This window comes from Ovis canadensis, chromosome 18 (genome assembly GCF_042477335.2).
Source record: "Ovis canadensis isolate MfBH-ARS-UI-01 breed Bighorn chromosome 18, ARS-UI_OviCan_v2, whole genome shotgun sequence".
In the NCBI taxonomy this organism is placed as follows: Eukaryota; Metazoa; Chordata; class Mammalia; order Artiodactyla; family Bovidae; genus Ovis; species Ovis canadensis.
The window spans coordinates 45196703-45212673 of NC_091262.1; the positions used below are offsets into that span (position 1 = coordinate 45196703).

Genomic DNA, 15971 nt, shown 5'->3' on the forward strand with positions numbered 1-15971 from the left:
ACTAAGATCATGGCATCTGGTCCCATCAATTCATGGCAAATAGATGGGGAAACAGTGGGTGACTTTACTTTTCTGGGCTCCAAAATCACGGCAGATGGTGACTGCAGCCACGAAATTACAAGACGCTTACTCTTTGGAAGGAAAGTCGTGACCAACCTAGATAGCATATTCAAAATCAGAGACATTACTTTGCCAACAAAGGTCTGTCTAGTCAAGGCTATGGTTTTTCCAGTCGTCATGTATGGATGTGAGACTTGGACTGTGAAGAAAGCTGAGCGCCGAAGAATTGATGCTTTTGAACTGTGGTGTTGGAGAAGACTCTTGAGAGTCCCTTGGAGTACAAGGAAATCCAGCCAGTCCATCCTAAAGGAGATCAGTCCTGGTTGTTCATTGGAAGGACCGATGTTGAAGCTGAAACTCCAAAACTTTGGCCACTTGATGAGAAGAGCTGAATCATTTGAAAAGACCCTGATGCTGGGAAAGATTGAGGGCAGGAGGAGAAGGGGACGACAGAGGATGAGATGGTTGGATGGCATCACTGACTCGATGGACATGGGTTTGGGTGGACTCAGGAGTTGTGATGGACAGGGAGGCCTGGCGTGCTGCAATTCATGGGGTCGAAAAGAGTCCGACATGACTGAGTGACTGAACTGAACAGAAGTTGCCTATTATGGACACTTTGTATAAATGTAATCATAAAATCTGCTGCCTTTTGTGACTTGGTATATACTTAGGATTAGAATTTGTAACTTTGTGTATCCATTTAAGAAACTGCCAGGATATTTTCCAAAGTGACTACCTCATTTTATGTTCCCACCAGCCGTGTGTTATTGCACTCTGATTTCCACATCTCTGTTACATTCCATTATTTGTGGCCTTTGCTGTGTTGCCACAATACAAAAATTGCACCATGCTCCTGGGTCCAGTTTGAGCCATAGGTTGTTATTGACCTTATGTTATTGTTTAGTACGTAATACATGAGACACTCACCACCCCAAATGAACTGTATACTCCTTTAAGGTAGATTCCATGTCTTATCTTATTCATATCTCCTCCATCATATGGTGAAATGCTAGGCATGCAACAGGTGCTCATTAAATATACATTGATTGTCTGAAGAAATAACAATAAGTTGGCAGCAATCATGAAAGGAGAAAAAAAAATGAAATAGAGGAAAGAAGAAGGAAAGGGAAAAAGTCAAGGAGATTAAAGGAAGGAAGGAGTTTGGGGTGACAGGGAAAGTTAGAACCAAATCATTTGAATTTTAAATGTTATACTGAAAGGTCAGGCATCAAAAAGTTCATTCTTTTGCTTCTCCTTGAAAAAGCAACTTTCTTGTTGTAAGGTTTCCACATGCAAAAGAATGAAGTTAGAGCCCTTCCTCACACCATATGCAAATATTAACTCAAAATGGGCCATGGAGAGATGGTGTGAATAAGGTCCTAGGGCTTCTGGAAGACCCTGACTAGGCCCTGTAACTGAAGAGCCAAACGGTGGCCAGTCCACCTAGAGCAGTTTGTAGGGAGCTGTGACTGGGGTGAGGTGGTGTTTAGCTAGATGATATAGCTGTCAACTGGACAGAATTTTTTTGTTCAGTTCAGTCACTCAGTCGTGTCGGACTCTTTGTGACCCCATGAACTGCGGCACGCCAGGCCTCCCTGTCCATCGCCAACTCCTGGAGTCCACCCAAACCCATGTCCATCGAGTCAGTGATGCCATCCAACCATCTCATCCTCTGTCGTCCCCTTCTCCTCCTGCCCTCAACCTTTCCCAGCATCAGGGTCTTTTCAAAGGAGTCAGCTCTTTGCATCAGGTGGCCAAAGTATTAGAGTTTCAGCTTCAATATCAGTCCTTCCAATGAACACCCAGGACTGATCTCCTTTAGGATGGACTGGTTGGATTTCCTTGCAGTCCAAGAGACTCTCAAGAGTCTTCTCCAACACCACAGTTCAAAAGCATCAGTTCTTTGGCGCTCAGGTTTCTTTATAGTCCAACTCTCATATCCACACATGACCGCTGGAAAAACCATAGCCTTGACTAGACAGACCTTTGTTGACAAAGTAATGTCTCTGATTTTGAATATGCTGTCTAGGTTGGTCATAACTTTCCTTCCAAGGAGTAAGCATTTTTTAATTTCATGGCTGCAGTCACCATCTGCCATGATTTTGGAGCCCAGAAAGATAAAGTCACCCACTGTTTCCACTGTTTCCCCATCTATCTGCCATGGAGTGATGGGACTGGATGCCATGATCTTCGTTTTCTGAATGTTGAGCTTTAAGCCAACTTGTTCACTCTCCTCTTTCGCTTTCATCAAGAGGCTTTTTAGTTCTTCTTCACTTTCTGCCATAAGGGTGGTGTCATCTGCATATCTGAGGTTATTGATATTTCTCCTGGCAATCCTGATTCCAGCTTGTGCTTCTTCCAGCCCAGGATTTCTCATGATGTACTCTGCATATAAGTGAAATAAACAGGGTGACAATATACAGCCTTGACGTACTCCTTTTCTGATTTGGAACCAGTCTGTTGTTCCATGTCCAGTTGTAACTGTTGCTTCCTGACCTGCATACGAGCTTCTCAAGAGGCAGGTCAGGTGGTCTGGTATGCCCATCTCTTTCAGAATTTTCCACAGTTTATTGTGATCCACATAGTCAAAGGCTATGGCATAGTCAATAAATCAGAAATAGACATTTTTCTGGAACTCTCTTGCTTTTTCCATGATCCAGTGGATGTTGGCAACTTGATCTCTGGTTCCTCTGCCTTTTCTAAAACCAGCTTGAACATCTGGAAGTTCATGGTTCACGTATTGCTGAAGCCTGGCTTGGATAATGTTGAGCATTACTTTACTAGCGTGTGAGATGAGTGCAACTGTGTGGTAGTTTGAGCATTCTTTGGCATTGCCTTTCTTTGGGATTGGAATGAAAACTGACCTTTTCCAGTCCTGTGGCCACTGCTGAGTTTTCCAAATTTGCTGGCATATTGAGTGCAGCATCATCTTTTTTTTTGTTAGCCCTTATAAATCAAAGGCTTTAAAAGCTCTCAAGAGTCCCTTACATGGCAAGAAAATCAAACCGTCAATCCTAAAGGAAATCAACCCTGAATATTCTTTGGAAGGACTGATGCTGAAGCTGAAACGCTAATAGTTTTGGCCATCTGATGCGAAGAGCTGACTTATTGGAAAAGAAGCTGACGCTGGGAGAGATTGAGGACAGGAGGAAAAGCGGGCGGCAGAGGATGAGATGGTTGGACAACACCAGCGACTCAACGGACATGAGTTTGAGCAGGCTTCGGGAGGTGGTGAAGGACAGGGAATCCTGGTGTGCTGCAGTCCATGGGGTCGCAAAGACTCAGACAAGACTTAGCGACTGAACAACAATGACAAATAAATCAAAGGAGCACCAACTTATGAACAGCATGGCAAGATATTCACCTCTAAGTATATGAGTAAGGAGTACAAAAGCCAACTCGTAAGCCATTTTGGAAAGATTTAGTTGAATCTCAGATCTTATTTTTACTCTGGACTAGAGGCAAGATGCAAGCATTTCTTCTCTTCTCCATACATGGAATACTTAAATGGTACCTGACTTATCAGTTCCTCAAACATTTTGGAGGATTGGTCTCTGACATCATATTAATGTAAGGCATTTTAAGGGGCTTTCACTATTATTTTCAGTTCTTATTGTTAATTGTCAGCTCTTATAAAGCCTATTTTGTTAAATTATATTATCCTTGAAAGATAAACATTTCATCCATTTTTCTACTTTATATTCTTGGATTTCAGCAAACTCTCTTTTATGTCTTTAATTCCACTCACAAAAAGTATGAATTCTTTGAATATTAAAATAGCTCTAACATTTTTGCATTTCCTAAGAATTAATATTTCATTTTTCCACATTAATCCTTCTCTTCTTTTCTTGGAGTTGCTTTGGTATTTTTCTAATTTTGTGAACAACAGGCTTAATTTGAACACATTTAAGAATTAAAGATTTTAAAATTTAAAAAATAAAAAACTAAAATTAAAAAAAATAAAATAAAATAAAATAAAATCAATACTTTATTTTTTAATAAATTGCATTAGAATTAATATCCTAATGTAAACTTTGGCTGTGCTTTGGCCATCTGCTAGTGGTTCCTATGTGTTTTTAATATTGGTATTTTTCCAGATAATGTGCAGTTTTATTTTGGGTCAGCTGCTTATCCCAATATGATAAGAGGTTTTTAAAACAGCAAATGATGGCATATTATATTAAATTAAAACCTGTTATATTCATACGGCAGAAACTAACACAACATTGTAGAATAACCATACTCCAATAAAAAATTTTTTTAATCTCATCATTTCATTTTGCTCAAAATTTTAAAGAAATGGACCATTGACCTAAATGTAATAGCTGAAACAATGATACTCTTGGAAAAAAATAAAAAATAAATCTTCATGATCTTAGGTTAGGTAAAGCCTTCTTAGATATGACATCGAAAGCATAAGCAACCAAAGAAAACATTGATAAATTGGACTTTGTCAATACTTAAAAGTTTTGTGCTTCAAAGGACACCACCAAGGAACTGAAAAGACATCCCAGAAAATGGGAGAAATATTTGCAAGTCATATATCTGATAAAGTATTTGTATCCGGAATATATAAAGAACTCTTCCAACTCAAAAAGGCAACCCAATGTTTAAAACAGGCAAAGGATCTGAATAAACTTTTTCTCAAAGAATGTATACAAATGTCTTCAAGTGCCAATAAGCACATGAAAAAACGCTCGATATTGGTCATCAAGGAAATGGAAATCCAAACAACGATGAGATTCCACTTCAACCACACTAGATCGACTATAATAAAAAAGACAGATAAGAACAAGTGCTGATGAGGTTGTGGGGAAATTGGAAACCTCACACATTGACGGAAAGAACCCTCACAAATGATGTAGCTGGTTTGGTTAACAATTTGGCAATTCTTTGAAATGTTTATCATATTGCCATATGACCTAGATATCTCATATATAGGTATGGGTATATGCCCAAGAGAAATAAAAACATATTCACACAAATCTTGTACATAAATGCTCATAGCAACATAATTCCTAAGAGCCCCAAACTGAAAGCAAGCCAAATGTCCACCAATTGATGAATGGATAAATAAAATGTGATCTATCCATACAATAGACTATTATTCAGTAGTAAAAAGGAATAAAATACTGACACAGGACAGCATATTATGAACCCTGAAAATATTATGCTAAGTGAAAGAAGCCAGTCACGAAAGACCACGTATTATATGGTTCGATGTATATAAAATGTCCTGAATAGGGAAATCTATAGAGATAGAAAGTGGATTAGTGGTTGCCTATGGCTGAGGGCAACTAAGGGAGGTGATTGCTAATGGGTATGGAGTTTAAGGAGAGGGGAATGAAAATGTCTACAGGTGAGGGCAGGGATGATCATGCAGCTCTATGAATGTACTAAAAAATCACACTGTACACTTTAAATATGTAAATTGTACAGTATATAGATTCACACACACATCATTAGGATATAAGGGTGAGGGACATTATGCTAAGTCCTCTCATTTATTTTCTGTTTTTTTAAAAAAACATTTAGGAACTTTCCTGGTGGTCCAGAGATTAAGACTTCACCTTCTAATGCAGGGGGTGCAGGTTCCATCCCTGCTTGGAGAGTTAAGATCCCTCTTGTCTTGGGGCCAAAAAACAAAACAAAACCCAAAACATAAAATAGAAGCAATATTATAACAAATTCAAAAGACTTTTAAAATGGTCCATATAAGGAAAATTAAAATTAAAAAACAAACATCTGACAAAAGCCAGTCATTCAACCACTAATGATTACAAGGTCTGGTAGCCCCTTGCACACACCAACTTGGACCCACCAGTGTTTCAAGACTCCACGAACAAGAACTGCTGCTTTACACCTTGATTTATTATGCTTAACACCCTTCAGTTCTCTCTGCTCTTCATCTAGATGGCTTTAATTCACTGCTTTCCAGGGCTGCTCCAGAATTTCTCTCCAGGAGTGTTTTAGGGGCAGCAGTCTGGTTTAGAAGGAACAACCCCAGGGATTTGTCTTGAAGCTGCATATGCACAGCTGACCCACTTTTTCACTTAAAATTTAGAGGCTGATAAGATTGGTACACCCAGAGTACTGCTTTTGGGTGGTCCCCTCCTCTGCTTCAATAGGGACCACATAGAAATGGGCCTGTAGTCTTAAAACCTGCAGCATAGTTTCAAGGCTCACTTGTGCTTCCAACAAGCAATTATTCTGCAATGATATTCTGCCTTTCTAAATATAGCACATGGAAATGGACCTCCCCTTTTTAACAGCATCTGCCAGCAAGACTTCTTTCCTGGGGCTAAAAATACATGCAGATGATTTTAACTGTGCCACTCTCAGATTCTCCTTTCCGTGTATCTGTTCCTTCCCATGAGTGGTCATTTTTCTATTTGAAAATCATGACCATGAAACCTCGAACATTTACGGGTTATGCAAACAGCTTCCGTCGGTATATTTTTAATAATCACCACTCTTATTATTACCAGATGTTGAAATCCCAAGTGATAGCAGAGTGACAGACTGTAACGGTAAGATTATTTGGTCAAGAGACGCGATGTTTTTGTTTTCTGAGAGAGAGCAGGTGTCTTGCTTGAATTTGTATCCACTTTCCCCCTCATTTGGCTGAGATGTCTTAGACAAATTCTTTAGTATCACTGATCCTTTGTGTCTTCATTAGTGTGTGTGTATCTGTGTGTGTGTGTTCGTGTGTGCTCAATCGTGTCTGACTTTTTGCAACTCCATGGACTGTAGCCTACTAGGTTCCTCTGTGCATGGGATTTCCCAGGTAAGAATACTGGAGTGGGTTGCCATTTCCTGCTCCAGGGGAGCTTCCTGATTCAGGGATCGAACCCGCACCTCTTTCATCTCCTGCATTGGCAGGCAGATTCTTTACCACTGTGCCACCTGGGAAGCCTGTCCTCATTAGTAGAATGCTGCTAATGCCTTAAAGGATTTTTGTAAGAAACATGCGGGATTTTATGTTATCTATTATTAGATTTTGAATTAGATATTAGTTATCTATTGCTGTGTAACAAATCCTCACCCCTCACCCTGCCAAATTTAGCAGCTTGAAACAATTTATTATCTTACACAGTTTCAAAGGATTAGAAATCCTGGAGCAGTTTAGCTGGGTGGTTCTGGTATAGAATCTCTCATAAGATTGCACTCAAATTATTGGCCAGGGTTGCATTCTCTGTAGATGGCATGAGTTTGGAGGATTTGCCTCTAAGTTCACTCATATGGTTATTGGCAGGAGGCTTCCATTTATTACCATGGGAACCTATCCACATGGGTTCTCCCAAAGTCAGTGATCAGAGGATAAGATAGAGACAGATAGAGTGTATGCCAAGACATACACTGCACTCTTACAACCTAAATTCGATGGTGACATACCATCATGACTGCCATATTCTGATCACACTAACCAACCCTGATACAATGTGGGAGAGGACAGCACCAGGGTGAAAAGAACAGGAGGCAGGCATCACTGCAGACCATCATGGAGGCTGGGTACCACCTATGGATGGAGCACCCAGCAGGCACACTTGGACACTAGTAATTCAACACCCATTTATTGAGCCCTTCTAGGCCCAAGAGGTATAAAATAGACGTTGTCCTTGCCCCAAGGACTCTCATTGTAGAGGCTCATAGTAAGTGCTCGAGAAATATATTTTCCCCTCAAGAGAAAGAAAGAAACAAAAACGTCATGAAAGGAGATCTTGATAGTCAGAGGTACAGGCACTATCCCTCTAGAGAAACCCCCCCTAAATGTAACTATTATGAGTTGGAGGACTAAGCAATTTTTGGTTTAGAGCCTGAGAATTTACATTAAGGATCTGAGCAGAAGTAAAGACAATCATTATAACTGTCTGTGAGAAAAAAGTGTACTAGGCAAATTGATGATGTCCAGAGCCCAGCAAACATGGTTATTTTCCAAAACAATTATTTGGCAAACTAATAAGTAAGGTTCTAAAACTCTGGGCTCTTTATCTCTATGTGAAAGCAACTAAGGTGTGAGCTCGCTTTGGCAATGACTCATCCACTGTCAATTTTGTTGGTGTTTAATCTAATGCATATATACATACAGTATGTACTATATGACCTTGAGTGTAACATCTTCTTCTATTAATAGAAGGCACTCTGACCTCCCAGTTTATCATAATTAGTGAGCTGTGACTCTCCTGATATTTTACCTGTGCTAAAATATTCATATTTCAGGCTCTTAGAGGAGACATGTATGATTCATAGGATTAATGGCAAAGGAATTTACCTCCATTATCAAATTAGCCTTGCATCTCACCAGCCTTCACAAGGCTAAAGTGAAGCCTGAGATTTATACATAAATATTGAAGTCTGATTCCAAGTTTAATAAAACATGCATACCTTTCCAATATACCCATGGAACTTTTGGACACTGGAACTTTTGCTAATGCAAAAGAGCCCGCAGGTGTCTGAGAAACACCAACTAAAGTACCATTGGATGGCTGTCATTCCCTCTAATGCCCTTGACCAGGCTTTTCAGGTCACCAAAACTTCTGTGGTTCAGTAGCTCTTGGCTGAGCCTGCTGTTCTCTGCCAGGCCTGTGGAGGATGCAGGAGAGGAGACTGATACCATCTCTGAGCTCATAGATTTAATGAAAAACACTTGTCCCAGAGTCTCCTCCTCCACAAGAAATGGCAGGGATTATAGTTGTCATATTCACAGCTGTATTTTCAGTGCTTATAAAGGGGGCTTCAGGCAATCCCCATTAGGGAATCCCTAGCATGCCCGTAAGAACTAAAGCATCATGTGGCCCCCAGAAGTCTCTGCACTTAACCACACACACCATGAAACTGCAATGAGAACTTTGGGGCCGAGCAGGGGCCAGACCTTCCAAAGTCCCCACATTTTGGATTCATTCCTGTCTCCCTACGTTGCTGCCACCTGCCTGATGGTTCACCCTCCTCAACGCCAAGACTCTACTCCAGTGGTTCCCAATCTTCAGCCAAAGAAAAAGTATTTGGCCTTTTGCAGAGAAAAATAAGAATAGTATAATTAGTTTTTCACAAAGCTCAGTGGGAAGGACTATTTATTCTGAGAATAGGCTTTTCTTTATTGGTGTTAATATGTTACATCTTTTATAAAATTATGGTAGGAGACAGTGGAAATTTTTTTTAAAGAAAAAGACAATGATATTTTATTTGGGGCACTTACTCAATATTTCACAGATCCTCAACAAGTTTTGAGGTAGGTTAATATTATAATTTATTTTACAAACTAAAACTCAGGCAGAGATTACATCACTTGTTGCAAACCATAACAGGAGTCCTACCATAACCAAGAATTAATGGTTTTCCAGATTAATCTGATGGGTGTGAGTTTAACAGTGATAGCTTGCAAATAGTCATTAAAAACAAAACAAAACCCAAACCCCACTAGATATTACAGAAATTCTACTTTGGGTATTTTGTAATTCTTAAATCAATCCTACATTGATTATACCTGCTTTTGAATAACCTACTTACTCTCATTATAAATCTATTTCTGCTGGATCATCAAAAAAGCAAGAGAGTTCCTGAAAAGCATTTATTTCTGCTTTATTGACTATGTCAAAGCCTTTGACTGTGTGGATCACAATAAACTGTGGAAAATTATGAAAGAGATGGGCATACCAGACCACCTGACCTGCCTCTTAAGAAGCTCGTATTCAGGTCAGGAAGCAATAGTTAGAACTGGACATGGAACAACAGACTGGTTCCAAATAGGAAAAGGAGTACATCAAGGCTGTATATTGTCACCCTGCTTATTTCACTTATATACAGAGTACATCCATCATGAGAAACGCTGGGCTGGAAGAAGCACAAGCTGAAATCAAGATTGCAGGGAGAAATATCAATAACCTCAGATATGCAGAAGACACCACCCTTATGACAGGAAGTGAAGAGGAGCTAAAAAGCCTCTTGATGAAAGTGAAAGAGGAGAGTGAAAAAGTTGGCTTAAAGCTCAACATTCAGAAAACTAAGATCATGGCATCCAGGCCCATCACTCCATGGCAAATAGATGGGGAAACAGTGGAAACAGTGGCTGACTTTACTTTTTTGGGCTCCAAAATCACTGCAGATGGTGATTGCAGACATGAAATTAAAAGACGCTTACTCCTTGGAAGGAAAGTTATGACCAACCTAGATAACATATTAAAAAGCAGAGACATTACTTTGTCAACAAAGGTCCGTCTAGTCAAGGCTATGGTTTTTCCAGTGGTCATGTATGGATGTGAGAGTTGGACTATAAAGAAAGCTGAGTGCTGGAGAATTGATGCTTTTGAACTGTGAGAAGACTCTGGAGAGTCCCTTGGACTGCAAGGAGATCCAACCAGTCTATCCTGAGTGTTCATTGGAAGGACTGATGTTGAAGCTGAAACTCCAATATTTTGGCCACCTGATGTGAAAAGCTGACTTATTTGAAAAGACCCTGATGTTGGGAAAGACTGAGGGCAAGAAGAGAAGGGGACAAAAGAGGATGAGATGGTTGGATGGCATCACTGACTCAATGGACATGAGTTTAGGTAAACTCCGGGAGTTGGTGATGGACAGGAAGGCCTGGCATGCTGCGGTTCATGGGATCGCAAAGAGTCGGACACAACTGAGCTACTGAACTGAACTGAATCCTTATCATTGAAGAAGGAAATGGCAGCCCACTCCAGTATTCTTGCCTGGAAAATCCTATGGACAGAGGAGCCTGGTGGGCTACAATCCATGGGGTCGCAAGAGTCAGAGACGACTTAGTGACTAAACCAGCACCAATCCTTATAGTAACAGATTAGCACATTATTGATTTTGTTGTTTTCTGCTTTTGGAGTGGGTGAAGCAGGAAGATAAGCAGCAAGCTTTCCTCAGAGTGCTACGCAACCTTTACGTGCAGGTGCTATGCTCAACGCACCATCTGTGGTGCTTTGGGGTTAAAGAAAAGCAGGTATCTAATGAACCCAAGATCCAGAAAAGATGCCTGGATCCAAAAGAGATGGAGGCCTTGCACAAGTCCAAGGTGAAGAGAAAAGCACTATCATCTCGGGCTAGTGATACTCAGCCTCAGGCTACAGCATCACAGCATATGGGAAGAGCTCTTAAAAGACCAGTAAATTTGTCCCAGCAATCTGTTAATTAAAGTTCTTACTAACTAGACAAACCACACATATACTTACATTTACATTTTATTAAAATGGCATCTATAGAAGCAAAATATCTAAATATGTATATCTGTTCCACCTATCATATAAATTGCTCTAATTGTCACAAATCTAATTCACTTAGCTCATTATAATCACTTAAAATTCAGCTCATCCTGACTAGATTCCTGGGCCAGTCTTCTCAAATAACTTGTTTTATTATAAGTTTCCTTTTATTTAAACAATTGTCAGTTAGTAATAACACAGGATTAAGAGTGGTTAATTAACAACTGAGAAATTATAAGGAAAATGTCATTATTGGGTTAGAAAATCCAGCATTCAGCAGAGCAAATTTCAAGAGTAAAGATATAGGCACTTATGTTTCTAAACAGGCTGAATGGCACAGCTCAACACAATGTGAGTCAAAGAAGCAAGAAGAAAAGAAGGGAAGGGGCCACAAGAGGCAAAATATTTTATCCTAGTGTCCCCCAGATTGACTGTGGAAGTAAAACTTTTCCATATTAAAAATGTTTATATAAATTATATGAATAGTAATTTTCATAAAAGTCAAAATGAAATGTTCTGCTTAGGACAAAAGATATGCCTAAGCAACGTATCATATTTGCACAAGGCCACTGAATGGCATGGGTACTAGTAACAAATGAAAAAGTGTAAGTCTATGGCAGACTGAGCAAAGATTTCAGTGTGGTATTCTATAACCCCAAGACTATAAACTACTCTTGCTATACAAAAGCTCTAATGACATACAGAGTCTTTTGTAGGAACACTTGTGCTTCTGGTTGGCACATTATCTACTCTTTAATATGTGAAAGTAATACAGAGAGTTGTGAGAGTTTGTGCAAAACTACTGTATTTACAAAAATGGCGCAGAAGTGAATTCAACAGTCTATGCACTTGCACGCTTCATTCACATCTTCAGCGACAAAAGGTATTCCGAACACTATCGAAATGAACAAGAATACTAGCTTCAACAACAGCTGTTAGTAAGCAACAGAGTCGCATAAGTTACCCCAGAATGGGCAAATATTGCCCAAGTAAAATTCTATTGTTAAAGCTGAAACAGATTGAAGGCCATTCAAGTTCAAGCACAGGATACAAATCTTTTGGAGCCCCATCTATTTGTGTTTGAAACATGTGACCTTTCTTCTAACTTGTGGTCTTAAACTTCTGTTTTACAAAACCGAAAAGGAAATTCCAGAAGAAATTAACAGTAGAGGTTATATGAAATAAAAGTAATGTGTGTGTGTGTGTGTGTGTGTGTGTGTGTGTGTGTGTGGTAGTCTCTCAGTCGTGTCTGACTCTTTGTGACCCCATGGACTGTAGCCCGCCAGGCTCCTCTGTCCATGGGATTTCCCAGGCAAGAATACTGGATTGGGCTGCCATTTCCTTCTCAAGGGGATCTTAAGAGTAATACATGGAGCTATAATTAAAATATATTAAAGAAAGTCAACATTAAAACTGCAAAACTTGTTGCTTGTTGGATCCAGCCCTACACTAGGAGTTAGGTAATATATACTACTTTATGTTGCTCGAACATGTTCTTTTCATCAGTGCCCTGTTAAATTAGTCAAAAACTCTACACATGTATATTCCCTTACAATAGCAACACACACTACTGCTACCTGCAAAGCCATCACTCTCAAATGACTTAATGAGTAAAAAGAAATAAAAAGCAGAGGAGTAACATATTAAGGAGAAATAATGGGAATTAGAAGATTCATGTGGTTCAGCTCTTTTTAATCAGCCAGCCAGCTTGCTAACAACAAGAGATGGTTTCCATTGAGGAAGGTCCTGTGGAGTGGGATGTAGTCACCAGTGACCTCTGTCTTATCTGGGGTTGCAGTAGGAAGTTGCTTGTTCTTCATTTTGCTTTCAGTTCAGTTCAGTCACTCAGTTGTGTCCGACTCTTTGCGACCCCAAGAATTGCAGCACGCCAGGCCTCCCTGTCCATCACCAACTCCCGGGGTTCACCCAAACTCACACCCATCAAGTCGGTGATGCCATCCAGCCATCTCATTCTCTGTCATCCCCTTTTCCTCCTGCCCCCAATCCCTCCCAGCATCAGAGTCTTTTCCAATGAGTCAGCTCTCCGCATGAGGTGGCCAAAGTACTGGAGTTTCAGCTTCAGCATCATTCCTTCCAAAGAACACCCAGGACTGATCTCCTTTAGAATGGACTGGTTGGATCTCCTTGCGGTCCATGGGACTCTCAAGAGTCTTCTCCAACACCACAGTTGAAAAGCATCAATTCTTCAGTGCTCAGCTTTCTTCACAGTCTAACTCTCACATTCATAGATGATAACTGGAAAAACCATAGCCTTGACTAGATGGACCTTTGTTGGCAAAGTAATGTCTCTGCTTTTGAATATGCTATCTAGGTTGGTCATAACTTTCCTTCCAAGGAGTAAGCGTCTTGTAATTTCATGGCTGCAATCACCATCTGCAGTGATTTTGGAGCCCAGAAAAATAAAGTCTGACACTGTTTCCACTGTTTCCCCATCTATTTCCCAGAATCAAAATACTTTTACCCTTTATGTAATCATTTACTTAAAAAATTTGAACCTCCAGGATTTTGTCCCAGATGAGGATACCTTGCTTCTAACTGTAGCTTCTTCAGCTTTCTCTGGACTAATCACTTTATCTTCCATTTCCTTCTGCTCCTCTGCAGAGGCTGCCTGGGGGACTTCTGCGGACATACTGCTCCCTCTGCGGACAAGAGGCTGAGAAGAGAAGTGCCCGAGACAGTGGAATTTTTTTAGTGTGTTACCTGGCATCATGGAATAGTGGCAGTCCTGTGGGATGTCCCTACTGGTTTTTCCTTGGTTCTTGAATTCCAAATGTTTGAGAACCACTGTCATACAAGAACAGTTCAATCCCCACCTCACCCTTGGGGCCTTCCCTGTCTTTTGGGGTTCCCATTTTTCCTTTCTTTTAAAAAATATCAGTTAGGATATTTTCCTTGTAAAGTCATAAGTATATAGGTGCAGGACAATTGGTAAATGTAAAAACTCACAAAGAAGAAAATAGTAATCCTCTATAGTCTCACTTCTCAAGTGAAAATAAATATTGCCTAAGAGATGCCCTTCTATTCTGCTTTCTGAGTTTATCATTTAACTTTTTAACATTTTGTATGGTAATTTCATAATATTCTATCCTCCTCTTCCTATACAATTAAGTGCTGACTTTGTCTAGTTCCTGGGGTAAGCATTTACATGTATGAGCCACTTAATCCACAAACAACCTTGTAAAGTGGGTACTATTATTATTTCCTCTTTGTAACTAAGGCTCAGAGAGTTTAAGATATACACCCATTTTACAGAGCTGCTAAGTAGTGGAGTCTTTCTGACCAGGGGAGCCTGGCTCTGGAGCCCAGACTCCAAAATAGCCTGATCCAGTGCACTTCCATCATATGGATCTACCACAGTTTATTTACCCATTCTTTTACTTTTGCTCATTTCCCTTTTTTCCTCCAAGTTTCCAGTATTATAAATAAAGCTACCATGTACAACCTCATAATTAAATCTTTGTGTACATTATCCAGAAGTATTTCTGCAGAATAATTTCTGGCAGAGGATTTGCTTGATCAAGGAGATTACAGTATTAAGGCTTTGACAAAATTCACCAACCTGCATCTCAGATTGTTGTGTCTTTTCAGAATGTTGTATCCTTGACACTCCATCCAACAAGCTAAGCAATGAAGAGCCAGTGGAGCCAAAACTAAATAAATTTTTAAAAATACTTTTGCTATATGATGCTTTAGTTACTAATATGGTAGTAATCCACAGTGATCCAAACCCTTGTATAATTCAGTCCCCATGAATACCTGTGACTTGTTTCTAATGAACAGAATATGGCAAAAGTAAAAGGATCTTGCAGATGTAATTAAAGTCCCTAATCAATTGATTTTCAGTTAATCAAAATGGAGATTATCCTCGGTGGGCCTTACCTAATTAGGTGAGCCCTTTAAAAGGGCTTGCTGAAGTTAGAGAGACTCAGAGCAGTAGAAACTGTTACTGACTTTTAAGAAGTAAATCATCACAAAATGAAGCTGCAAGTGCATGAATTCCATCACCAGTATGGGGGTTCAGAAGTTTATCCTTCCCTGCCACACCTCTATATGAGAATGCAGTCTGGCCATCATCTAGATTTCAGCCCTGTAAGGCCCTGAGCAGAGAACCCAGGTAAGCCATGCCCAGACTTCTGAATTGCAGAAACTCTTACATAATAAATGGGTGTTGTCTTAAGCCACTGAGTTGTGTGCTAATACAACTAACAAGACTACAAATTTTCCATGCGTTATTAACCATGGTTTTTCCTTCTTTCCAGCTCATGTTTCTGCATTCCTCATTTTCTTATTTGGGTTCTTAATAGTTTTTGTTTTAAAGATATCAACAACCCCTTTGTCTGTCATAAATAATAAACAGCCATTGCATTTTCATGTGGTCAAATCCATTGGTCTTTCCCTTTGTGGTGTCACTTGGAAAGTCCATCCTTAACCCAAAGTGACAGCATGAGTCACATACATTTTGTCTAGTACTTTTGTGGTTTCATCATTACATTTAAATCTTTAATCCATCTGAAGAGGTTTTTGGTAAACGGTGGTGCACAAAAGCCCAACTTTCACTGCTTTCAAATGTACAAACAGTATCTACTGAATAATCATTTGCTTTTCAACTGAATTTATATCAGATCAAAAGTCTAAATTTGGCCTTTTCCATGTGTTACATTAGGTCTGTCCTGT

General features: G+C 39.8%; 1 long non-coding RNA gene and 1 pseudogene across 1 annotated transcript; one reads left to right on the forward strand and one right to left on the reverse strand.

Moving 5' to 3' along the window:
• Window positions 1–6394: 6394 nt before the first annotated feature.
• Window positions 6395–15668, forward strand: LOC138423367 (uncharacterized). The gene is made up of 2 exons (XR_011250247.1): window positions 6395–6593; window positions 13899–15668. It is a non-coding gene; the product is annotated as an uncharacterized lncRNA (long non-coding RNA).
• On the reverse strand, window positions 12972–13926 carry LOC138423366 (cAMP-regulated phosphoprotein 19-like; annotated as a pseudogene).
• Window positions 15669–15971: the final 303 nt, after the last annotated feature.